At 43.9% G+C, this 26,683-nt stretch overlaps 1 protein-coding gene across 1 annotated transcript in view; it reads right to left on the minus strand.

The window, feature by feature from the left end:
* esama (endothelial cell adhesion molecule a) overlaps positions 1 to 26,683 on the minus strand; it is a 45,951-nt gene that overhangs the window by 7,355 nt on the left and 11,913 nt on the right. The window lies entirely within an intron of this gene.

The following is a 26,683-nucleotide window of genomic DNA, read 5'->3' on the forward strand; positions in this document are numbered from 1 at the left end:
GCAATTGGACAGTTCTTAATGTCCATCATAAACTACAGTTGAGTGACTGTCACTTCCAATCGTGAGGTAGGTGTCTGGTACTTTCAGGAGATTGGGACTTCAAGTCCTCTAAGAACATGAGAGCAGTCATTTGTCTTCCAATTCATTAATCCAGGCACTTTTGACTTAGATGACTGACTTCGACCAGAGAGTCATTAAGAAAAGCAAAGGAGAAGGAAAATACTACACACACACACACACACACACACACACACACACACACACACACACACACACACACACACACACACACACACACACACACACACACACACACACACACACACACACACACACTACACAAACACACTGTCATCGACCCTCCATGTACAAAGTAGTTTCCATGTGGTAGGAAACCTAGATTTTCACAAATAGAAAATCACTAAAGAAGATTAAGTAAATCATTAGTGACTTATGAGTGTTGATCATGCACCGTAAATGCAATCAGCAGCACCAACAATCAAAAATTACTATACACACAAATGCAATACCGTTTTTTTTATTATTATTATTTTATGAATGTCCAGAACATTTATAATGTCCATAGCATTCAAATAATGTGTGACCCTTTCAGACTTCAACACTGCTAGTAAAGTAGATACTTTAGGGACTAGCCTCCCTTCAAAGACATACAGTACATCTCTCACAGAGAAAATCACCATAGAGCTTCTTAAGATGCTTCCAGGTCGCAGAGACTGAGATGGCGTTAGTCATCTAGCTTTCGTGGACCATCAGACCCTGATTTGTGCCATCCTGGCCATCAAGATAGATAGACTTACACAAGATAGATAGACTTACACAAGGGATGCACCTATACATAACTGTGACATACGGCAAAAAAACAAAACAAAACATAATATTCCCCCTTATCTCTAAAGACACAGTCACACAAAGATATTCTCAGGAACAGTATGGGAATAGAAAGAAATAAAAACAGTCGTGCCATATGTGGAAGAACACACAACAGCGGAATTTTTCTATCCAACTCTATTTGTTACTGTAAACGTAGGGACATATAACAAGAAACATAAATAAGAAACGCAAGGACATAAACTACTTATGACAATATAAGTCATTATCAATCATTTCAATACTGATTTCAATACTCTTAAAAGGTATACCAACCAAACAAGAACAGGCACCTAAACACAGATCACATGGATCTTTCAACCCCTCACATTCCACCTTCTGAAAACAACTACTGTCTACACTTCACTATATCTTTTGTCCTGTCTATGCACCAACTACGTTTTATATCACATTGCACTTTTCTGCTTTTTTGCACTTCTGGTTAGACACAAACTGCATTTTGTTGTCTCTGTACTTTCTGCACAATGACAATAAAGTTGAATCTAATCTAATCTATTCATCCATCTGTCATACACTCATCCATCAATAACGCACATTCCTTAATTCTCACGACACAGACTCATCCATCCAAACAATGTTTGAGCATACTTGGAAAATTCATTCTGAATAACACACCCCTTCACCCACCCCATCACAAACACTCATTCATCTTTCACTCACATTCATCCAACCACCAGTTACATTCATCCATCAAGCTCTCACATTCATTCACCTATCGCATACACTCATTCATCCACTTTTGTCCATCCATAACTCACACTCATCCGTGCATAACCCACACTCATCCATCCATAACTCACACTCATCCATCCATAACTCACATTCATCCATCCATCACTTACATTCATCCAGAGATTGAGAGAGAGGCTGTGGCCAGCAATCTCTCATGCCTGGGTCAGCCAGCTTGGCAAGAGCCTCTCTGCAGGTCTGCTGTCAGCACACAGTAGGAAAAAAAGAGGACGGAGCAAGTCTCTCCTGCTTTAGTGGCGGTGAATCCTGGCTCGCTTCCCTCTTAGAGGAAAAGCCGGACCTGATCGTCCACTCAGCAAAGACTTTGGGAGAGGACAGACAGCTCGCATCTCCCCACCGAGCTTAAAGACAAGACACTGAGCCACCGCTGTGTGTGTGTGTGTGTGTGTGTGTGTTTGTGAGTGTAGAGACCAGAGAAAGCCGTGACATCAGGGCAGAGCGTCCCAACCGACGTTGTCCTCATTCCAGTGAATTAAGGCTACAATGCTAATCCCCAAATAAGACGGCTGCTTGACGTCTAAAGCTTTTGCCAATTTTTACACACACTGGCCCGAGACGTGATTAAGGAACGGTATGTCCTCATGTGAAGCCAGTGGGACGCAGTAGCCGACCCAAACAGCTGGTTTGAAATCGGAAACTCATCTGGTCCTCAGCTGGGGATGATCTGGGCCAGGTCCGTGCCACTCCACAGTCTATATCACCTGTCTGCGCTGCACAGTAACATACCCCTCATGATGATTCACATGACGGCAGGGGTGCACTTCAATCCCTTACAGTGTCACACAGCGTCATCGGATTAGACCACTGTACTTAATAAATCCCCCCATTCATTGTCATTTGAGACTGTAATGAGTAACACATACCACTCATTCTGTAGCTAACAATGGTACCGATTACCAATCAATCTCGGATTTGGCCAGACTTGCACCAGAAGAGATATGGATCAGCTGTTATGAGGGTGCCAGTAGGCCATAGTAAATCACCAGAGAGGAGGGGAGAGGGGGCCTGGTGGGGTGGGGTGGGGTGGTGACTCTTGAGTGGATGCTCCATGTTCTTACACCATGTCCCTTGTCCAGATTCATGTAACAGCGTTGTGTTTTTCAAGCACATATTAAATCAAGGAAAATCTCTGCAGTAATCCGCCCCTCTGGACCTCCATCTGTGCCTGAGGGACCAGCAACAGCAGCGACAGCAGCAGGAGGAGGAGGAGAGGCACACAAAGACGCAGTGACAAGGACCACCAGGGTGACCAGGGTGACCACAGTGACAGTGGCCTCATCCCACACGGAGGGTTTGACAAAATCATAACCCAGCTGTGGGTCAGTTACATGCCCAAAAGCCATACACAATTGGTTTATGGAAAGGACAGGTGGTCGCCTCTACAAAGATGAACAGATTTTGTTTTATTTTTTTGCCTCAATCCTTGTGAACTGTTAAAACATAAAATAAAACATATATAATAAAATATTAATCTTATTTCTTGATAGTGCCGGGTATTTAAAATGAAATAAATTGATATTGGTTAATTTTGTGAACCAAATTGTATGATAACAAAGGGATATGAGTGCAGTCCATATAACACCAGATGGTGGCAGCAAATACCAAAGTAATTTTCCCTCAGAACACAATGCTGTCTGGGCTAACAATACAGATGCTTATGGATTTACATATTTCACCTGTTTTGATGCACATGATGCACATATAACGTCAATAAAATATAAAAAAATTAGCCAAATTGACAAAAACTAAACAAGCACAGACACAACGAGACTTCTCCACAGCCTCATGGCAATTCATGTTGCGATATTTCTGTGGATTTCACTACAGATAATGTGAAGTCACCTTTAGGTTATGAGCCAAATGTGAGGCACTTCTCAAGTATGTGTGGTATTTTTAGGTGTTTGTGCGATTCTTGTTGAATCTTTGTGAGGTAATTTTGTGGTGTTTGTGTGGTGTTTACAAGGTATCTGTGAGGTGTCTGTGAGGTATTTGTGTAATATTTGTATGGTGATTGTGAGGCGTTTGTTAAGTATCTGTGTGGTTTTTTTGTGTACTATTTGTCAGGTGTTTCCAAGGTGTTTGACAAACACTGTTAAGTATTTGGGTGTAGGAGGAGGCGTACTGCTGCTGGGTACTCTCTCTCCCTCTCTGTTGAGGCTCAGCGGGGAACCTGAGTCAACATCAGTAAGGTCTTAATAAATGGAGCAGCTCTCTGGCCATTTTAATCACGTCTTTCCCTCATATAGCCTCTTTCCACAAGGGTCTTAGTGTCTACTAATGTGTCCTCTCCTCTCCTCTCCTCCCTCCCCCCAGACAAGCTCCTCTTCCAGCACACCTTACCGAATGAGCTCAAACTCAACCAGACCTGGCACACACTGTCACAACTTCACCCAGTTTTGCATGTGTGTGAGTGTGAGTGTGTGTGTGTGTGTGTGTGTAAGAGAGAAAGAGGGAGAGAGAGAGAGAGAGAGAGAGAGAGAGAGAGAGGGAGAGAAAGAAAGTGCACATGTATGTCTGGATGCATGTGTATACGTGTGTGTGTGTGTGTTCATGTCTGTATGCGTGTGTGTGTCTATGTAAAGGTCTATGTGCAAAGTGCGTACTTGTGTGGTTACATTTGTGAGGCCACATACAATAATAATGGCAGTCTACCATCATCCTGTTCACTGTACTTGAGAGAGAGAGAGAGAGAGAGAGAGAGAGAGATAAAGAGAGAGGGGTAGAGACAGAGGGATTAAAAAGTATGTACGTTTCTATTCTGTGTATGTTTCTATTCTGAAAGCTTGGAATGTCTTTCTTTCTAAAGGACAAAAGGATGAAAAAACGGGGGGAAGGAATGAAGCTATGCCTCATGGGCGATGGAAGAGTGAAATCAGCCACTTAATGACAGAATCCATTAACGTTATCATCCGAGAGGCTCCAACTGTCTCACAGCCATCTCTCTCGATCTGTCTCTCTATGTCTGTCTGTCTCACTCCGCCTGCATCCACATGTCTCAGACGTCTCTCTCCATCTCTCTTTCCCCTTACCCCCTGTTCTGTCTGTTGTTCTCATACACACACACACACTCTCACACACACACACACACACACACACACACACACACACACACACACACACTCTCACAGACACACACACACACACATACACATACAGTACACACACACACAAACACACACACACACACACACACACACACACACACACACACACACACACACACACACACACACACACACACGCGCACACACGCACACACTCACATCAGTTCCCTGAGACACCATACACACCATAAGAAGATGTGATCCGTCTGAAGGTGCAGCTCAAGTCTCAGTGGTTCGGGTGAGAAAAGACTGGAAGCGCGGCTGATAAGTCAGGTGGATTAAAGAGGTCGGCGAGAAGAGAGAAGGTCTCACCTTCAGCAGGGGATTTAGAAGCCAAGTCATTACAGTAATGCGGATTGGCGGCCGACCCTGTTACGGTAATTTGCAGTGAATTTCAGACCCTGGCCTCGGAGGTGAAAGGTGTGGTCGATGGGAAAAAGGTCTCACGGTCACAGGATAAGCACAAACACACACAACCCGATTTTCACTCCACTACTCACATATGATAAGATCCCATCTCTCCCATCCTATCTGAGATAAGTCATTCTCCCTTGCACGTCATACACATACACGCACACACATACACTTGTATGCCGCACATACACACACACACACACACACTAGCACACAGGTACACATAGACACACGGTCACACACCCACACACATAGGCACAGGCGTACACATAAACACATACACTCATGCACACAAACTGGTTTGAATAATGCTTGTGTAAAGCATGGCAGCTAGGAGGCAAATGGAGGTTCTGTGTGACCATATCCTGGAGTAATGACTCCAAATATAGTGAGAGCTATATGAGTCACCTTCCACTGATCTAATCTCTTTCATCTGACAGCGATCAGTCATACCACAGCCATGATAACTCAGCCTTCTGAAAACTATTCTGTGTAATCCTTCGCCATGTAATGTTTCAGGAAGGGTGTGACGGGACTAGAAATCATGGGATTTGATGGACTGGAATAACCACCTATGTGGTGAAACAGAGATCGGAGGGGCCAGTCCCTCCATTCCCACCACTATATATGATATGTAATGTTGTTCACTGGAGTATAAACGATTGTATTACAGCAGAGTGTCACATTATACAGAACAACAAAACAGTATTTTATACTTGGCATGTAGGTATACCATGAAACCCAAATGATGAACTACAAAGTAGAAACATTTTATACGCTATACCACACACACACACGCACACACAAACACAGAGACACACACTGTCCCTTTCACTTGAGTGGTGTCCTAGTGCTGAGGTGAAGTGTGTGGTGTCAGTGCTGGCGTGAGAGCATGAGTGGCGTGTGGCGGGGTGATGAGGTGATGGGGCGTGAGCATGCCATGTCCGTGACTGTTTGCGAGAGACGGAGTTGGATAGAGAGCTGGCCCCCTCTCCCCCACTGTGTGTGCAGCTCCGAGATTGAAGCTGTGTGTGCCCCAGGCCCTTGGGTGGGGGGGGGGGGGGGGTGGCTCAGAGCGGGCCTGGTAGGCTGACGATCACCCAAAGAAGAGGAAGAAGAAAGCATCGAGAGAGAAAGAGAGAAAGAGAGAGAGAGGGGTCTCCCTGGGGGCGTGTGCGCGGAGGAGAGGAATTCATACAGGCGAGGCTAATTACTGGGTAAAAAAACCCCCCCTGCAGATTGCTGTGTTTACTCCCCAACCCCCCCAAAGGATTCCCCCCAGAGTAGCCGCTCTGAGAGGGGTCTTTGATGGAGCCTGTCATGTCTGCAGTGTGTGTGTATATCCCAATGTAGATACACAGAGTGGTGGTGGAACCACGATTTCCCCTCCAAGAGTTCATTCTGAGGGGTCTTTGATGGAGCCTGCCATGTCCGCAGTGTGTGTGTGTGTGTGTGTGTGTGTGTGTGAGTGTGTGGATGTGTGTGTGTGTGTGTGTGTGTGTGTGTGTGTGTACATATATATCCCAGTGTAGATACACACAGAGCTTTCCCTTAGAAGAGTCCGTTCTGTGGGTTTCTTTGAAGAGAGCCTGTCATGTCCAGTACAGTGTGAACTCCAGTGCGGATAGCGAGAGAGGGGGTTGGGTGTGGTTCTGCAGCTACTTCCTGTCTGTGTTAAAAGCTATCAGTGTTATTTTGACGTGTTTCAAGTAGATGAACATCACAGGCACATGATCTTGCTCTGCGTTTCTCAGATGAACTTGTTTATGTTATTGTCACAGGCTGATTGCTGCAATTGATATTTAAGCCAAGTTCATTATGTCTCACACATGCCAAGGTTTCATCCAAGCATGGATCCACCAAAAAAAAATGAATACGTGAAAATAATGAAACTAAAATGATCATTATGTAAGAGAATAAGGATGTATGACACAGGCGAACAGCATCTTTTTCAGAGTTGGTGGATTAAATTTGAAAATGAGTGCATGAGGTTGCAATCAGGCAAATAGCATCATTTTCCCCAACCAAAGGCACAGGAGGAGATGAAAGCGATGAGTGTTTGAATGGTCATCAGACACACGCACACAGCACACGTCGTCCTCTCCTCAGCTCTCCTCTCCTCTCCTGTGGACGGGTGTAATTAAGCCACTGTAAGCCGGGCGAGCATGCGAGGGCTATCTCTCCGCTCCGCTCGGCTCACAACGCCTCTCCCTGGCCCCAGTTTCATCTCGCTTCCTTTTGAATGAAAGGAATATTTAGAAGTCATTACAGTAATTGCTGGGCGAGGACATGGCTTTTTCATCACACTGTGAATCTGTCCCGTGTGCCTGGGTGCGCTGCGCCTTACAGCAGCCACACCGCCACATCACTGGGATAATGTTAGAGGCTGATCATCTGACCCCTACAACAGACCCCAGGAGGCCAGGGGGGAGCCCAAGGTTAATTTGATGCTGTAATAACAAAGTCCTGAGATCTGATTTAGGGTTGTCATCTGGGGCCGCTGGAAGGGGTTATTATGTAACATGCCATGGAAGTGAAGGGAAATCCAGTTTAAAGGAAAGCCTATCCATCTTTGGCATGGACAGCTCCTGTGCCAAGGCAGGTGCAGGGCCTAAACCACTGGCAGGCAACTGATGCTGAACACTACAGTTTGTAGAGGAAAATATCCAGCATATCAGTATGATAGCTACACCATGTGAAAACCACTGTGTGAATTTACTGCTAACTTGATGCCTATGCCATAGTACAGTTCAGTTCAGTTCAAAACAACTATTCTGAATATTACAGTGAGCATGCTGGTGAGCATTCTAGGTGCACCAACCTAACAGACAAGAGTCCTTTACTGAACACTCTACCAGAAAATGTCTCCTACTTCAATATAAAAAGCATTGGTTCCAGTGAGGCCCATGCAGATGTGATGTGTGCTGCAGCAGATGGGGGCTATTGTAAAGTCCAGCGTCTTTCCTGCCCCCTCCTCCAGATACCCAGTCAGGACGTCCTTTGCATTGTGTGAAAAACCAGAAGCAGGAAAGACCTGGGCCTGCTGATAACACACAGCTTGAGCTGGACTTCAAAATAGCAAACACACACAGACACACGCACACACACACACACACACAAAAGGACGTGATTGGCCAGTGGTGACCCTGATGGATCCCCCGCCCCCGCCCACACACACACACACATCCAAGCACACCTGCTTTCAAATGTTCAAAGCACTCCTCCACCAATCTGGAGAGGCCCAGTCAGAGCCCCGTTAACTTCCGGACAACGCATGAGCAAACAGACACACTAAAGGAAATAACAGCGCTGAGGGATTCTCAAGTCGAGCCTCGTAAAGCCCATTAAGTTAACCCCTTTCAGACAAGCCCGAGTTGACAAGCTTAAGTTATCTAGATGCTACATTTTCATCAATCTGACATGCCATGCTTACTGGTGATTACAACACACACACACACACACACACACACACACACACACACACACACACACACACACACAGTGACAGCGTAGGGTGGCGATAGCGCAGTGGTGAGTGTTGGTGGGGGGAAGGGATGGGGCTGGGTCTGGGGGCGTACTCATAAATGCCCCCCGTTCCTGACAGCTGGGCCATCAATCTACAGTGCGGCGAAGGGGGAGCCCAGGTGATGGAATCCGCCCCAGACTCCTTAAGGATTACCATGATGAATCTGGAGGATTATTTCATACGTTACAACATGGAGCTGGCATCAGTCATGGCTGTGGCACATAAACCCCCTCTGTTTCTTAAATCTGATTTGGGGGTGGGGGGCGATTGTGCGTGCGTGTGTGTGTGTGTGTGTGTGTGTGTGTGTGTGTGTGTGTGTGTGTGTGCGTGTATGTGTGTGTGCATGTGTGCATGTGTGTATGTGTGTGTGTGTGTGTGTGTGTGTGTGTGTGTGCGCGAGAGGGGTTAGAGGGTCCTCCGACAGACAGGAACTGTTTAATTAAGACCCACACAGCTGCTGGTGAGGGATAGCTGCATGGTTCTCTCTGAGCAGTTCTCCCTAATGCAGCACCAAGACTATTACAGGGCTGACACACATATGGATCTACAGCAGTGACAGAGCAGCATGGATGAGAAACTGGTTTACAAGCTCACAGTGTCATAACAGACACAAGCCCGAGCAGAGCTGGGTTAAGTTGACCACAACTGTGGGAGCCGCTGTGGAGTGGCTGAGTGACCATTTGAGTGTCAGTCAGCGGAGGAGGCTCGAGTAGTGAGTAGGACGTTGACATGCGCGTGGGACGGACTGCGTGAGTCAGAGGAAAAGACAAGTCTGCTAACACACATCACGGTGACGCAACGTGGCACGGTTCCTCTGGGAAGGGACAGAGCCAGAGCCAGTGGGGACACAGGGGGACATGACATCACCAGAGTCCAGTTAAGGACCCGTAGCAGCAGGAATACGCACAGAACAAAACAACAACATCTACTGCATGATGACATGGACTTATATGTACATGTCGGAGGATTATTTTTACCACAAACTGTGTTCGACTGACTGAAGTGTTTATTGTACATTGTGTCTCACTTGGCTGTTATTTACTGTAAATAGCAAATCTTAAAACTAACAGACCCTATGGGAATAAATACATTTTCAATTTAATTCAACTCAACTCAAAAACATCCGTTCGTAAAAAACAAAATAAAGTAGGCTCCTCTGGTTCTTTTTTTTAACCCCAATGGTGTCTTTTCACGGTAGCCTAACAGTGGAATGAACGGATACAAGTTTTCTAATGCATGCAGTTGATTGCCTGATTACAGGTGAGTAGGTTAGAAATAACAGATAAGACTGGTAAAACATTAATCTTAGCTTGCCAAGGGAACTGATAACAGATTCCAGTTGCCTGACTGTCGTGTAAACTGACCACATGAGATTTATTTGTAGTAGCAACATCATGCAGGTTTCACAGAATAGTTTCAGGGTGGACAAAAAAGAATCTGGACTCTTAAAAATAGTTACAGTATGAATGTAAAGAAAACAAGTCTGAAAAATACCAAAGCCAAAAATAGACAGTGCTTGGCTTTTCAGTTTTGGCAAATTTAGCAAAGCCACAAGACAGGCCTCCCGAATCATCAGGATGGATTACATTAGGCTCTCCGAGGACTTAGCGGTTCCCACACTCTGTCACATCAGTTTAGTGACGCTTTCCGGAAACATCCTGCCCGGATTTCTACCCTGGTAATTTCACTGACAAACCTGCCTGTCTCCCAACAACCCTGTATGAGCCACTAGCATGACCGCCACACTGTGAGGACACCCTTCTCAAGTGCGTTCACAAGAGATTCAGCAAGACGGAGGGGTCAGTCTTTTGCCGACTTCACAGGACCTCTGATGAGAGGAAGTCCAAACATGGCACTGTTTGCGTCTTTGGCTTTAAATAATGAGCTTAGCTTGGTCTTCGGGGCTCGTATGTGCTGGGTGACCCTGGCAGGGCCTGGAGGTCACCTAACACAAACAAACAGAAGCTCTGAGTGGATGCTGGCTGCGCTGCGCTGCACGTCTTTATGATGTTCACATACACATTTCCTGAAATTGGAGATAGCCTAGATATATCCCCGAGGCGGCGAGAATAACCGCCTTCATTGGGAATATTCAACGCGTCCGCAGCAAAGATGAGAAAAACCAATGAATCTGATTAGAATGAGGCGCTCTGTCTCTCTGCATGTGACTCGCTTTTGAATTGTTTGTGGAAAAATACCACTTTACGTGTCACCAGATTTGGCAGTGTTCCTGAAAAACTATAAAAGCCAAAAATAGAATTCCCTTAACACGAACATGGAAAGGAAATGGAAAAAAAGAAAACAAATGATCATTTCATTTGTATTTGCAAGCCTTTAAAGATGAAATGATGACTTAAATATGATTAATTATCACATGTATTTGATATTAATAACCTTGTGTACAGCATAGAATTATACCACTTTGGTGATCTGAGTATGTTTTAGTGAAGTGTAGAGGGAGTAATTACAGTACAATACCATTATGGCCTTACAATGATTTAACTGAATGGAAAAGTATGGCTGCACATACATACTTGCAACTGGTCAATCATACACCAGACCAACTATTGTCAAGTAAATAAATAAAATACACAGCAATATGACTCACCACACCAATGACTAATTCATTAATGACCAATTGACCATTATTTTCTCTCAAATATATTGTTAATTCATTCTGACTATCATGAGGATCTATGACTTTGTTAACACAGGTCATCTGAACGCACAAAACAAATGTTGATAATTTTCATAACAATTTGGGTGCTTTATTTAACTTTAGAACACCCTTGTGTATTCCCGGTCCCAGAAATGAATGGGTGAGAAAATGGTTAGTGTATAAAAAGGACTTGTATCTGTGCTTCTGTACATTCACACACACACACACACACACACACACACACACACACACACACACACACAAACACACCCTCAATCCCCCTCTTTACTTCTATGCCAGCCCCCACTGGAACCTTTCCCCAATAGTATCTTACCCTTTCTGACTTGCATGAGCTCAGGTCAATGAGGCCTGCAGGCCATAAATAGCAAATGGAAGTTCAAAACTGGTAATATCCAAGGGAACTTAAGTCGATACAAAAGTCTATCACAACATTAGATGATAATATATGTGTAACTCTGGATTTATAACAAGTTATAAACAATAATAATGCAGCGGTCATTTTTGACCGGGAATACAAAACTAGTAAACATGAAATGAACACAACAGGACAGGAGGGCTATCTATGTATGTCAGATTGAGTCACATATAGATTAATAGATAAATCAATAGATAGATCAACAGGAACCCTATTATAGTGTAAATTAGTTGTAGATTACCATCTGAGGCTCAAATATTTACAGTCAGTTTGCCTTTATAGCATTTAAACATACATACACCATTCAATAAAGAAATCCCTCTGGGTTAGTCGTTCATGTCAGAATGGGCACTCCACTCTGTGGAGTTGTGAGGTTGTTAGCGAGTCTTAAAACAAACACAGCTCAAAGTGTAATGTGCGAGTCCTCTTCTAGCACGCCTGCACGACAGGTCCAACCAAGCAAACAAAAGTCTCCACAGCGAGGAAGATAAAAATAATGATTTTTAGGGTAATGCCTGAGTGACCTTGAATAGGAACTGGAATAATAATCCAGGCAGGCTTTGCCACCACTGGAGACCCAGAGATATTAGCTACAGCAAACATGGCTGAATACATACTGTTGCATCTACTGCAACACAGAGTGAGGTATTACAGGGGCGGATTCACAGTGACTGTTTTAAACTGCTCGTGTCTCTAAGAGGGATTTTTTTTCCTTTCCTCTTTTTTTATTCTTTACAGCCTTTTTTGTCTCCAACTGAATGATCAAGTAGTGAAGCCATCCTTATTTAGCCATCCTTATTTAGCCATCCTTAGGAAATTCACATTCAAAAGGTCAGGGTCGATGGCATTAAGTGGGAAAAGTATATTTCTGGACTGAATGCCTCATAAATGTGTGTATGTGCGTGTATGTGTGTATGTGTTTGTGTGTGTGTGTTTGTGTGTGTACACATTTTTGAACATATGGGCAGGGTGTATATTGATAAGTGCCAGGTACCGTTCCACTGATCAGGGAGCAGTGAAGCAGACACCATCTTTTGAGGAAATGTCTGTGTGTGTGTGTGGTGAGCAGAGTTGTGTGTATGTGTGTATGTGTGTGTGTGTGTGTGTGTGTGTGTGTGTGTGTGTGCATGTGTGTGTGGTGAGCAGAGTTGTGTGTATGTGTTCATGTATAAGGCCTGGGTCCCCCCTCGGGGGCAGGGGGCAGTGGTAGTGTTGGGGGTGGCAGTGCATGTCCCCTGCCCCGCTCACGCACAGGGGCATCTGTTGGGTCTCCAGGTGTCTCAGAGAGTCTGCTGAGCCGAATGCACACCATCACCACGTGAGTCATGCCTGGCCAGGCTCCTCCGTCAGAACTCAGAAGACACACATTGCAGCGTCCAGCCCTGCATGCTTACTTACACTAACTGACTGGACCTCAAGTTCAGACAATAAGGGTTTTGTGATTGACGTGAATATATATTTAATATAAATTTAATATAAATGGAGTGAAGGCCATTTAAGAGTGTGGTATATTTATAAAAATGTACTAGATACTGACATACAGTAGCTATTGTTTTTATGTCAGCATGTTAAAAATACAATTTACAATCACTGGCAACAAAATAATGTCTCAATGAATAACAACAATAAGCTTAAGGTTATTCTACCCTTAGAATTTATACCCCAAGTTGGTTGACAATCAAATTCACAATCAAATGTATCAGCATTCAACTAGACTTACTACAAGCAGTGATTAGGAATTTCTCAAAGACTGCCAAACAAGTGAGTAAATTCAGGACAGTGTGTATAAGAAACACATCTATGTAGTTGTGTTTCATTATCACACAAGCTACAAGCTTGTCAGTTTGTTGAAAGTATTGGTCTGAGGAAAGACACTCTTAGAAACACAAATATTTTAAGCACATACCACCATCCATATCAGTATTTACTCACCAAGCAATGAGTCGGCATGGACAAACTAAGGGCTTGCCATACAAAACATTACAGAAAATGAATGACACACTGACATTAAGTAACCGTCAACCATAAATGGTATGATACATCATTTAAATGATGGTCAAAGTGCAAAGTCTAACTAAAGCTTTATAAGTTATTAAATAATTTAATAACTAGGCAAAACCTATTTGCTAATTTAACACAATACATTTTAATACCAAGATCCTAAGAGCAAACACCAAGTGAGTGCTCCCACATGATGATGGCTTAATTTAGCTGATAGTTCACTTAAATTAGCACAGCAACTCATAAGGGGAAACACAAACTGCACAAAGCATCCTTGATCAAAAGACACTATGGGATAAGACAGATATCTGAATAATTAGGAATTTGAGTGATATGCAGTATTAATGGCAGCCCTCTGTTTGACCCATGCCAAACTGTTATGAAGTCATCCTCATTCAGCTGCTGACTTTGCAGGCATCTCTCAGTCTGTGTGTGTGTGTGTGTGTGTGTGTGTGTGTGTGTGTGTGTGTGTGTGTGTGTGTGTGTGTGTGTGTGTGTGTGTGTGTGTGTGTGTGTGTGTGTGTGTGTGTGCAGCCTGAAAGTAGGCCATAAGCAAACAAAACGACTCAGGCACACTGACAGAAACTATGTCAAAGAGCAGTCCGGACAACAACAGGTCATCGGTCCTGTTATGAGGGAGGTTACGGGAGTCTCTTTATCACTGAGGTCTGGGTGGACTTCCCTGGACTTAACTACGGGAAGGAAGCCGAACGAGCACTTCCTACAGACTCATCACAGGGGGTGATTACAGACTTTGGGAAACACTGCGTCAAACTCTCCACAAAAGTATGACTCACGCAGAACTGCAAAAGAGCTGACTTTTTGACAAGCTACCCAAAATCCCCTCCTAAACTCTGCATGCCGCACTCCTTCCGAGCTGTCAGTCGAGGGATGACCCAGAGTGAGACAGGGACAGGGCAGCTGTTCGGGCAGAGCTGGGGCTCCGATCCCCGCCCTTCTGATATCTGATGGCGTACTTGAGTTGGGCTCTGAGGCCCTCGTCAGCTCTGAGTCCGTAAATGAGGCCATTGTGCGCACACCTGATACAGGGAGGCCATTATCGCCGCTGAAAGCCTCCGTTCAGGCAGCAGTATTAACTGACAAGCATGGCCAGCGTCCATATCACTTCGCTTTCTCCCAGAATCCCATGGGACAATAAACAATGACATACACCTCTCCCCCACCTCCCTGTTACCACACTCACAGAGAGAGAGAGAAAGAGAGAGAGAGAGAGAGAGAGAGAGAGAGAGAGAGAGAGAGAGAGAGAGAGAGAGAGAGAGAGAGAGAGAGAAGCAGCCATCTTTTTTCTTCAACTCGCCCTGGTGATCAAATTGCAGGAAGGATGGGTGTGGGACTAAACGCTAGGTCAGATTTCCTTTTAAGTTCTTACAAGATTCTTTAAGTATTTACAAATACAACATTCCTTTCCTGTGCCGTGAAAACGAAATGCATGTAGCTTTTTTCCAATAATTTATATCACATTAATGTAACTGAGGTACAGTCTGCATACAGACAACAAATCCACAGAATCACTCAATTTGTTTCCCATATTTCAGCACATTCAGCAGCACACATAGAGAAGATGACTTCGTTTTGGGGTTTTCAGTTTTCCAGTTTTCCACACACTGGAGTGGAACGGCTTCACAGAGGGAAAGAGAGAGAGAGATAGACAGAGAGAGAGAGAGAGAGAGGACGTGGTCGGCTGCTGTTGTGGTGGATGAGCGTAGAGTGCAATTGCTTTGCAGTGACGGTGGTGGTGGTGGTGGTGGTGGCGGCAGTGGTAGCGGAATGCAGCGCTTATCTGCAAGTGCCAGGCAGCCAGGAGGGAAGTGGAGTGTCACACAGAGGAAAGGGCTGGATACAGACCCTTCCTGAAGATAGACAGCCCCAGAGATCTGCTGCAGGATTTAACCATTTCAGTCCCCATCTAGCCTCTCCCACCCCCACGCCAAAAGCAGGGGTTTAGCGGGAAACAAAGACATTGTGAAGACTGCCTAGCCTTCAAGGCAGCAGACGTAATCGTTTGTGTTCACTTGTGTTTCACTGATATAGAAGTATTGGGGAATTTCATAGGAAACGTGTGGCTCTTTAGAACGGAACAGAACAGGCCAAGAAATTGAATTAGAGGAGTGAAAGTGCAACAATTTTAACCCAACAGACAGAGGGAAGTGTGAAGTCAAACAAAGGTGATCACAGCCACTGGATGTGAAATCATATATTTGGAAAACCCTTTGTTTTGACAAGTGACAAAAAGGCACACATTACACTGACTGCCAGACGTCTGTGATTTTTTTTAAACCGAGTTAATGGACGTGTGGAGTTATCCTCAAAAACTGTATAAACCCCAAAACTCAAAAAGTGTGGCAAAATGTTGAAAGTTAATGCTTGTAACATTAACATTTTAACTGGGCTAGAGTAGGTCGGACTCAGAGACTGGTAAAAGGTCTTAATGTACAAGGCTAAATCCCTGATTAATTTGAGAGTGCCCTGATAAAGCATCAGTGACTGGGCCACCTCAGATGTTTCATCATAAGCCAGGGCTGGGCCAGAACCGAGCTGTTCTCATGGGTGTGGCTGTAGAGCCAGCAGCCGCTCTCGCTCTCTCTGGTGACCAGGAAATCCTGGTGTGTTGAGAAAACGGAGAGCCCAGAAACCGTGTGCTTTAGAAGTAGCAGTGGCGTCTGGCTAAGGAAAGAACATTTGTCAGCACGTGCCTGCGTGATGTACTGGGTTTATTTGCTGCTGTGCCCAGCGGCGTCTTGTCTGGCTGGTTTCTTGTGTGCTGTTCCGCTGGTTTTATCTCAAGGGCTTATCGGCAGCAGTTTTTCCAATTGATTTGAAGATTGATCTGCACACTAAGGAGACTTCTTGCCCGAGAATTAATCAGCTGGAGGGGAAACTATGTGATTCTAAAGCTAATTTGATGCTAATGGACTCTATTACCGATATGAGTAACAGTAGAAACTAGAATCTGAAGCTGAATCTTCAAAAAATGTGTTTGTGCAGTCTAATGAATATTTTATCGTATTTGCTACCGGCTCATCATGCCTTAATGGCATCCCCAATGAAGCCTATGTGGAAACACAGTGAACTGAAAACATTAATTCTGCTGACTTAGAACATAATGTTCAATGGACTTCCAAAATTACAATCCACTGATTGCAACTGAGAATTGAATTGAAATCGGATTGCTTGTGTGTCACCGCATGGCAAGAGAAGTGGGACATGTCACACACACCTGGTGAAGTCATTTCACAAAGACAAATGACCATAGTTAGTCAAGTATTTGAAGTTATCTTGGATTTGCATTAAGAATGGCAGACAATGATGCAATGATGCAAAAAAGAGGTGAATCACCAGACTTACTTAACCCAACAGTAAAGCCAAGTTGCACTATGGTGCAATAGTATGGATAATATTTGGCTGCCCTCCTCGAATACAACTCTGAGCATCATATAGAGTTTTAACAGAGTAAGCATTAGTGCTGTTTGAGTGTATCCCTCTCTGGATCAAGTGTACAGTTTTTCCATATAAATACCTCAAGCTAGATAATACTGTTTGCCACATTACAAATCGTTCTCTGCCCAAGAGTAAATCTATAAGCATGACAATGACTTATATTAATCCTTGTGTCATGCAAGGTTCCCAGATCTCAATCCGACACAGCACTGTTTGAATGGTTAAAAACAATCGGTTGATGTAGAATTAAAATGACCTGGAATCTGAGGTGACTGTTTGGATCACCTGTGATTCTATGGCAAAACAATCTGTATTACATAAAAAATCCAAGTTGATGTAGTCTATTGTTTCAAGGGCATCACTTAGTTTTCCATACAGCTTTTCGGTAATGGAAATCAATTATTTTTACCCTGTTGACTGATTCTCTTTACCTGACATAAGAGGCATTTTGTCTAATTGCTGGAGTCATTTGTAAAAGTAGCCTCGGGCAATGATAGTGGATGCAATCACATGAAAAAGGAAAGTGAAAAAGCAAGTAAGTGAACTAGCAAACACACACAGACACAGACACAGACACATACACAGAGAGAGAGAGAGAGAGAGAGAGAGACATCATGTAAGCCCTTACAAACAAAAAAAAAGCCACACACACACACACACACACACACACACACACAAACAAACAGTCTGCTCAAGCACTCTGCCATCCCCTCAGCTGCATAATCCTGACACTCTGCTTTGGTAGCGGGAGATGTTTGTGTCTCGTGTGCGAGCCAGCATGCAACCCAGCAACCGAGGGCTGTCACTTTGCTTGTGAAATAATGCATGTACCCCTCCACCCAGTTCCTAATTTCCCTAAGTGGACAAACATTTGGGGCCACTTCACCACTACCACAAGCCCACAGGGCTAGCATCTGTGTGTGTGTGTGTGTGTGTGCATATGTACAGTATGTGTGTGTGTGTGTGTGTGTGTGTGTGTGTGTGTGTGTGTGTGTGTGTGTGTATGTGTGAGTGCGTGTGTTTGTATATGTGTGTGTGTACTGTATGTGTGTGTATGAGTGTGTGTGTGTGTGTGTGTGTGTGCATATGTACAGTATGTGTGTGTGTGTGTGTGTGTGTGTGTGTGTGTGTATGTGTGAGTGTGTGTGTTTGTATATGTGTGTGTGTGTGTGTGTGTGTGTGTGTGTGTGTGTGTGTGTGTGTATGAATAAATGGGCATCACCGGCGGTAGGTGTATTCCCCATTTCAGTGTTGTCAGACTGAAGCGTTTCTGCACTCTTGAAACAGAACCGTGCGACTAAAAGCCACGGCTCTGAAATATGTAGCCGGGTTTTAGGTTAGATGCACTGCTGTGCTAAACTGGAGACGAGAGCTAGTGCATTTTTTAATAGCCCACTACAGCACTGTTGCAGCCTGTTTATGTGATGGTGGTTTTGATTATCTGAATATGGTACCACCCTGGGTCCAGCGCCGGATTATTTTTCTGTTATCTTTACGATGTGTTGTTTTTTGAGATATCAGTCATTTCAAGTACCACTATGAACACATTATCAGCTGATAGGGTAACTACATAATGTCCATTTCACAGTAGGTGGTTTGGCCTCCACACAATGCAAGCTCTTCATAGCCTTTGGGGGTGTACATACACAAATGCTCCAAGCCATAGGCAAAACAGTAAGACTGCCATAAGGCCATACATCACATCACAGTACACAATATATTATCATTAAACTCGCATCCTTGTAATTTGTCTATCTCATTCTGCTTCTCTCAGCTATTGCTTTTACAGTAAGAAAATTAACCATTATTGAATATATAGGCTAACACTTCTTATTATGAATGACACCAAAAAAGAGCACAACCATCAAGCCTCCCAAATCAACCCTGTTCCTATTTATTTCTGTTACCACTTTGGCATCACAGTAAAACAAGTCACCAAAGCATCCAAGAATAACAGCTACTGCAAAGAAATATTTGCTGTGGTGAGAAAACATCCTGAGTCAATGGAAAGTCTTCCACCAATCTGGCCTCTTCACAACAGCAGTTCTTCCTTGATTATCACTCTGTATGAAATTATAGTGGATGCAGAAGGGGTACTCTTGAGTAATAACATGCTGCTGGTGGTTGGTAGTTTAGGCTGATGTGTGATTATTTTGTGTTCAAATTATAGCAACTGTAAAAATGTGCAAAATACGCCTTATTGTGCTGACTACGCCACACAGTTCAGACAAACCAACCTACAGCCCCAACACCCCCCAGTGCAGTCGGAAAATGCAGTTCGGTGGATGAAAAAGGCATTTATGTCAAGTCTCCTGTTTGAATGGTGAGACCAAGCCAATGTAATGTTGTAAGATTGAAGACTATTTGAGAGTCTATACAACTTACAATCTTGATCACAACAGTGATGACCCTTAGGAATAAACAAAGCAGATAAACTCTCTACCCTTCCTCTCATACACATATAAGCCATGCAGCATTTTGCCTTTGTCTCTCATATCCAATCTCTCTTGAGTCACCCGTGATGTAAGCTCCCAACTTGTAGCAGCGACGTGAGGGGCTTTGATCAGTCGATGAGTAATTATGATTAGTGGTATCCTCCTTTTCTTCTCCTCCGCCGTGTCCCACTGTGCAACCCCTCGAGCTCCCTGTGGGAGTGCTGCTCACGTCTTAATCTCAAACACATCCATAAACAAACCACACAGCACGCTCCACGCTTGGCCCCCGAAACAGCCTTTCAAAACCCCACGACGACTCTCAACACCAAATCCTCTAATTTCTCCAAAGCCAGCGTGCATCATGACAAACATTTAGATCAGGATCACCCAAAGCCCTGTCGGCCCCATGGAGTATAGACAGGAGGTAATGAGCAAGATTGCATTATTTTCCTGCATGTGGTGGGTGCACACAGTGGAATGTCCTCAGGATGGTGCCCCATGTGCTCGCCATGGGAAAAGACTACAACTCCACTCAGCTATCTTCATAAGGTCCTAATCAATCCACCCACTTGAAGAAGAAACAAATACTGTATGAGGATAATTGTGAGATATTAGCCCATATTGAGATGGAATTAGAAAGCAAGCAATCATTCCTCTCACTGCTTTCAGGTATTAATAAATCATGCTTCAGATTTCTCCCTCTGTCTGTCTCTCTCACGCCTTCTCCCTTTTCTCCCTTGTATTCCTGCTCTTTCACACAAATCATACTCCAGCTCTCTCTCTCTATCTCCTCTCTCTCTCTCTCTGTTGCTGTCTTCTCTCTTTCTTCTCTACCTGTCTGTCCAATTCTGTCTTCCTAGTCCCTCTCTCTGCCTCTTTCCCTCTTTCTTACACAATCTATCTCTCTGTCTCTCTTTCTCTGTAGAGGTGTTGAAGCGGCCTAAGCGGTCTGAGATTTACCCTAATGCAGTCAGTCGCCAGGAATAGAAGGACACACTCAGGGGACAGGTGGACACTGTGTCTCATCATAAGCACTGGGCTCACATCCTCAGGGCCAACTCCACCCTTACACACACACAAACACACACACACACACACACACACACACACACGCACACACACACTGCTCGCTCATGTTACCTCATGTCAGCCTTTACACACTACACCACATCTTGGCTCTCATGTACATACACACATGCTCATGTTTAATCCAGTTTGTCAGGATTCATGTGAGAAGAAGCTTCTAGTATGCAAGGCATATGCAGTCAGTCATATGCACCTACAAAATCATATAAATAGATATAGACATACATACATACATACATACATACATACATACATACATACATACATTCATACACTACATACATACATACATACATACATACATACATACATATATACATACATACATAAGTACGCTGGTGATTCCTCAGGCTGGAGGTGAGCACGTTTGAAATGATTTATCCTGTGATTACACCCAGCTGGCTGTCATTATTGTGAGGGGGGATGAGGCAGCAGATCCATCTGACCTCTGATCTTTGTCTTTGATGTAGCCAATCAGCTGTCGGCCTATCTCACAGGCTCACACAGGTGGCAGCTCTGTGGGGGTAGTGTATTTCTGCACAGTAGTCTAGTCTGAGCCACATCCATCACAGCAGTAGAGGGGGTTGTCTGTCATCACTCTGAAATTAGTCATATTAGTCTGACTGTCACCGCGCACCCCTCTACCACAAGGCCAGGCCACTCCGACCGGCCTCCCTTTGTCCGTTTTTCAGATTAGCTCCCGCAAGCTAATTTTCTGGATACTTTGCAATGGCTGAATAATCCCACCTAATCCTCGCCAGCTCGATTAAACAGAAACACAAAATGTCTCCGGCTCATTATCTCCTATCATCTCTGGCACAGACACCTCTCCTCCGGATCGTCCTCTCTCCTCTCTTCTTTTCCTTTCTCCTTTCCTCCCTATCCCCCTCTCTCCTCTCCTGATGGGTTTTAGTCTCAGATAGTTTTCACATCACTGAGGCTGACCTTGAAAATGTTGAAGTGTCTTTTCCATACTCTCCTACTAACTGCCCATATGGATTATGTTCATTCATCAAACTGCTCGTATCGTACGTACTGTATATGATCATTTCTATTCTTATCACCCAAGACAGATTCACCAAATGGTGAGCAGAACATCTAATTAATCACATACTTCATAAGATAATTAGAAAGAATTCACTTGAAAACAGCACATCTGTAACGACCATGACCACTAACCGCCACTACATCATTTGCATTCTTCTACAGCCCTCCACACCTGTTGGTAAGTCCCGTCTGAACAGACATCTGTCAGTGAAATAGTGCAGCTCAAATGGAAAAGGGGGCTGCCTCCATCCCGTCAGGTACTCAATAATGCATCACTTAGTAATTAGGATCTAAATTATCAATAGCGCGGGAGGAGGTGGTGAGGTCCTGACAGGGCAGGCTATTTTTAATACGATGTAAAGGAGATGGGCTAGCTGCCTTCGTTTCCATGCAATATGCTCTTTGGGTTGCTAGTAAAAAATGAAGGGCTTTTGACAGGCACAGTTGCATGAGGGACAGCAGCTGTCTCGAATCAGGACATATGGACTAATGAAGCACTTCACTGGGTGTCTTTTTAAATTGTTATGCTATTTTCTAAAAGATTCTTCCTATCAAATGTTTCCTACTGATGGAACATATTTCAAAGGTGGAGTTCGAAACTTTCAATGACAAAATGAAAAGAACAAAGAAATTGCAGGGCTGGCGATCAGGAACTTTTCAAGAATCTCAGATGAGACATTAGATAGTGTTTACAGTATGTTTATGGTATTTGGCAGACACTTTTCTCCAAAGTGACTCACAGCATATGAACACTACATCAGGTGATTAGAAAGTGCCATTAGCTTTCTCCAGTAAACAAAGTACCAGAGCTTTTTTGATCCTTCCACCCAGTCCTTGCACAGGGATGTCTGTGGGAGCTGGAATTACGAGGCCTGACAACATCTGACTCCTGTGGCCTATTCTCCTGAAAGATTCAACCACAGCACTCCCTCTTGTCACCCCACATAAACTCTCAGACACGACCCCCAAACATCAGCGATACATACACGCTTCTCAACCCTGGGATCCAGTCAAGAAGATGCTTCACAGTTCTAGATCATGAACTAATTAAGACCCTCACAGTGAGACGAGCTGAGCATCAACTTCACTGGCATAATGTATGTGATGAGTATAGTGAAGCACAAAACCACAACTCATCAGCTGGGAGAACAGAGGAATGGAAAGAGAGTAGTCACTACAAAGTGCATTAAAATAAGCAACCACACGCTGGCAGGCATGTTTAAAGAAATCAATCACTGAAACGAAACAAACTAGTCACTAATTAAGCTTGAGAAACCCTTTTAACATGTCAATACGCATTAAAGAGCCCATCATGGCCAATCCCCTCCTCGTTAATGGAAACACCAGTGAGATTGAGCAGAAGGTCTTGAATCGGTCATGTGAATCGATGAAGAGCAAAAAGCCGATCTGACGCGCCCCACTCAGGGACCTCTCTGGTGCGGTCCCATCACCTCAGCTCCACACATGCTAAAATTAGCCTGATTGGTGAATAACAGGAAGTGATTTTTTGCATGATTACATCATGATAACATCTTTGCAGCAGTTCTCTTGATAATTCTTAGCTAAAAAAATAAAAATAAAAATGGCAAAATGTTGTTACACAAGTGGTTTCATGCTTGCCAGGTTTTGACAGCTATTTGTTCTCCCTGAGTTACCAAACCACTGCTGAATATGACATCACACTGATCGGATGAATTGGTTGGTCGACTGAGGGCCAGATTTGGGCCAGATCACGCACAGTCTCCATAGCTGTCAGAGAGGGACAGAGTCCTATTGGTTGACATGTTGAGGAGCATTAGCATTCCCTCCTGTAAAAACATTAAAGTCATGCTAAGCCAGATGCTTCAAATCCACAGCTAATCCCCATAGATCCTGTTTAGCATTGACTTTGAAACTTCTACCTCTTCAAAGACATCCTGGGTTGTTACTTAAGCTTCCCCCATACAATGTCCCAGTCCTTACCACTACCCAAATATCACCAGGAAACACAAATACACCCCTAAACAATTACATTTTGAGTACAAAGATGTGGATTCGGTATTCTCATTTATCAGAATAGATAAACAGGTAGATCATGTTCACTGTCATGGCAATTTCATCTCATGAATCCAGGTGAAGAGTGTTTGCAGCCAAATACAGATAAACGGCTGTTACAGGGTTTTAGTACTTTGAACTCATAGTGCTTACAGTCAACAGACCAAAAAGTGCATGTCATTGGCAAGTTTCATGGAAATTGCATTTACACTGTAATCTAATAAACAAAAGGACATAATCATTTCAGAACAACCTTCCCACTTGAGGTTTGAAATAGAATGGTTGTAGCAATTTTCTTGAAACGGTGACAGCCAGCACTCGAGAGGATAAAACTAAATTCCAATCTGTTGACAGCTATGAAGAAAACATGCTGATAACATCGAGAGTCAATCTCACTTTGAATCCCATCTCTTATTACATGCCACGTGAACTTGTGCATTTTCTGCTGAGATACTACAGGGAAATCTGACAGACCTCCACTCTGCTGTGGAAAAACCATCATTAAGTCATAGACCTCAACACAAGTGATGCATGACTCCACCAGTACCCTGCATTAGACCCCATAATTAGAGGGAGACTGGGAGGCAGAGGTAGGATTACTGATGTATGGAGAAGCAGTGAACGCAAAACACACACACAAACACACACACACACACACACACACACACACACACACACACAAACATACACACAGTGATTCACCAGTATAACAGTATCCATCAACACACACAATGACAGTGTGTGAGTATATCATTAGTTATGTGTGTGTGTGTGTGTGTGTGCGTGTGTTTGTGTGTATTCAGGGAAATGTATGGGTGTACCATTAATTCCCTGTGCTTGTGTGTGTTCATTCATGACAGTGAAGATACCATTAATTCTGTGTGTGTGTGTGTGTGTGTGTGTGTGTGTGTGTTTGTGTGTGTGCATACATCAGCAATCACAACAGTAGGATCTGTCGTGTAGGGGTCTGTTCTTTGGCTGTGAGTAGGTTATTCTGCTTGTGAATGGATGACCAAAAGGGGCTGATGAGTTGGCAGCATAATGGCAGCTCTACAGACGCTCGAGCAGGACCCGAAACTTGCCATATCAACACACACACACACACACACACACACACACACACACACACACACACACACACACACACACTTTACTGAAAGCATATCCAGCCGTGAGCCTGAGCCAGAGCCTGAGCCTGAGACAGTGTAGTGTGGCATAGAGTGGGAGTCTCTGTCAGCACATTCTCTGAAGAATGTGTGTGTGTGTGTGTGTGTGTGTGTGTGTGTGTGTGTTCAAAAGAGAGAGAAAAAGACAGACAGAACATGAACAAAGGAGTATGAATCTCAAAGAAGTAAGGAATGATGGAGAGAGATGAAGAAGGTGGTGGAAAGAGATGTAAGGAGGATGATATGGGTTAGAGAGAGGGAGAGAGTTCTCCACAGAGCTCAACTATACTGACTGAGACTGAGCCTAACCAAGTCCTGTGTGAGTGTGTGTGTGTGTGAGCTTGAAGGCACGTGTCTACTAGTGTGGACATAATTACATTATTTTCCACCAGATCGCCTGTGCTCCAACACAGTGAAAAGGTAATACATTGGGTACATTGCAGCATTAGCTTTTTTTCCCTCCGTCTACGGCTTTGTCTATAACGGGTGTGTGGTAAATGGTATTAAGACTGATTTTTCTTTTTTCTTATCTTAAGATTACTATAGCTGTCACAAACCAGGTCAGGAGATTTCCATCCTTATGTGGCGTCTTTAAGGGTCATGCCCCCTACAGTCTGTGAGAATGGGTAGATGAAGGATTCTCAGTTCTGATTGGCCATATGGGATTCCAAGGGATTTCTTTAAAATTCTTCAAGCATTTATTCTCTTGGCAGACAGATCCTTTAGAGCTGGCATCAGGTCTATTTCAAAACTACACTCGAATGTAAGTCAGGTAACCTTGAAATTGAGCTACATAAGAAAATACATGATGACATGATGATTTATTTATTTCTCCGTATGTCCATAACGACACCATACAGTATAAGGCACCAGTCAAAAAATAAACATGAATTTATGAAAGAACTTACATTTTCTACAAATAAAAACATTGGCACAGGTCCCATACTATGCCAAATCATACATGAACTAAACATATATGGGATTCTAAGGGATTACTTTACCATTCTCTAGGGCTGACATCAGGTCGATGTCAAAACCACCCTCAGACTTACCACTTATTTTACCCTTGAGAAAATGGCACCATACATATTATTATCTCTTATTATGGCACCATACTGTACATATTATTAACCTATTATCGAAGGTTAACTTATAATAGAACTTAGGGTAAAAACAATGCACTGGTACCCAGCCCAGTCATTGCTAACTCACACATAAACTCAAGAAAAACCCCTCCAAACAATCCCAAGTGTTTAGCTCAGACCTGAAGACCATCTGCGTGAGTTGTGTCAGACAGAGCAAACCCTGAACCTGTCATCTCAGTCCCCGCCGCTGACCTCTGCTAAGATGAGACACTCACCGAATACAAAGCCGACACTCACTGCTGACAGCTCCCAGTATGCACAGGGAACAGGGGTGACAGCAGAAACATGTCGTGAACCATAAGACAGCACTCAGAGATCGGACACAAGCCACCGGACAAGACTGCCTGTCATAACACTGTACTGTCTGGTAGAACATTTATACTTAATATCAAGACTGAGTCCAGGTATATCCCTCAAGTACAAAGGGGATATGTAGAAACATTTAAGAAAGAGAAACCTATTTAAGGACAAAAACATCCTACAAGCCTTGACCCTAGTGAATACTCCATGCC

The sequence above is a fragment of the Alosa sapidissima genome, chromosome 5 (genome assembly GCF_018492685.1).
Source record: "Alosa sapidissima isolate fAloSap1 chromosome 5, fAloSap1.pri, whole genome shotgun sequence".
Lineage (NCBI taxonomy): Eukaryota > Metazoa > Chordata > Actinopteri > Clupeiformes > Clupeidae > Alosa > Alosa sapidissima.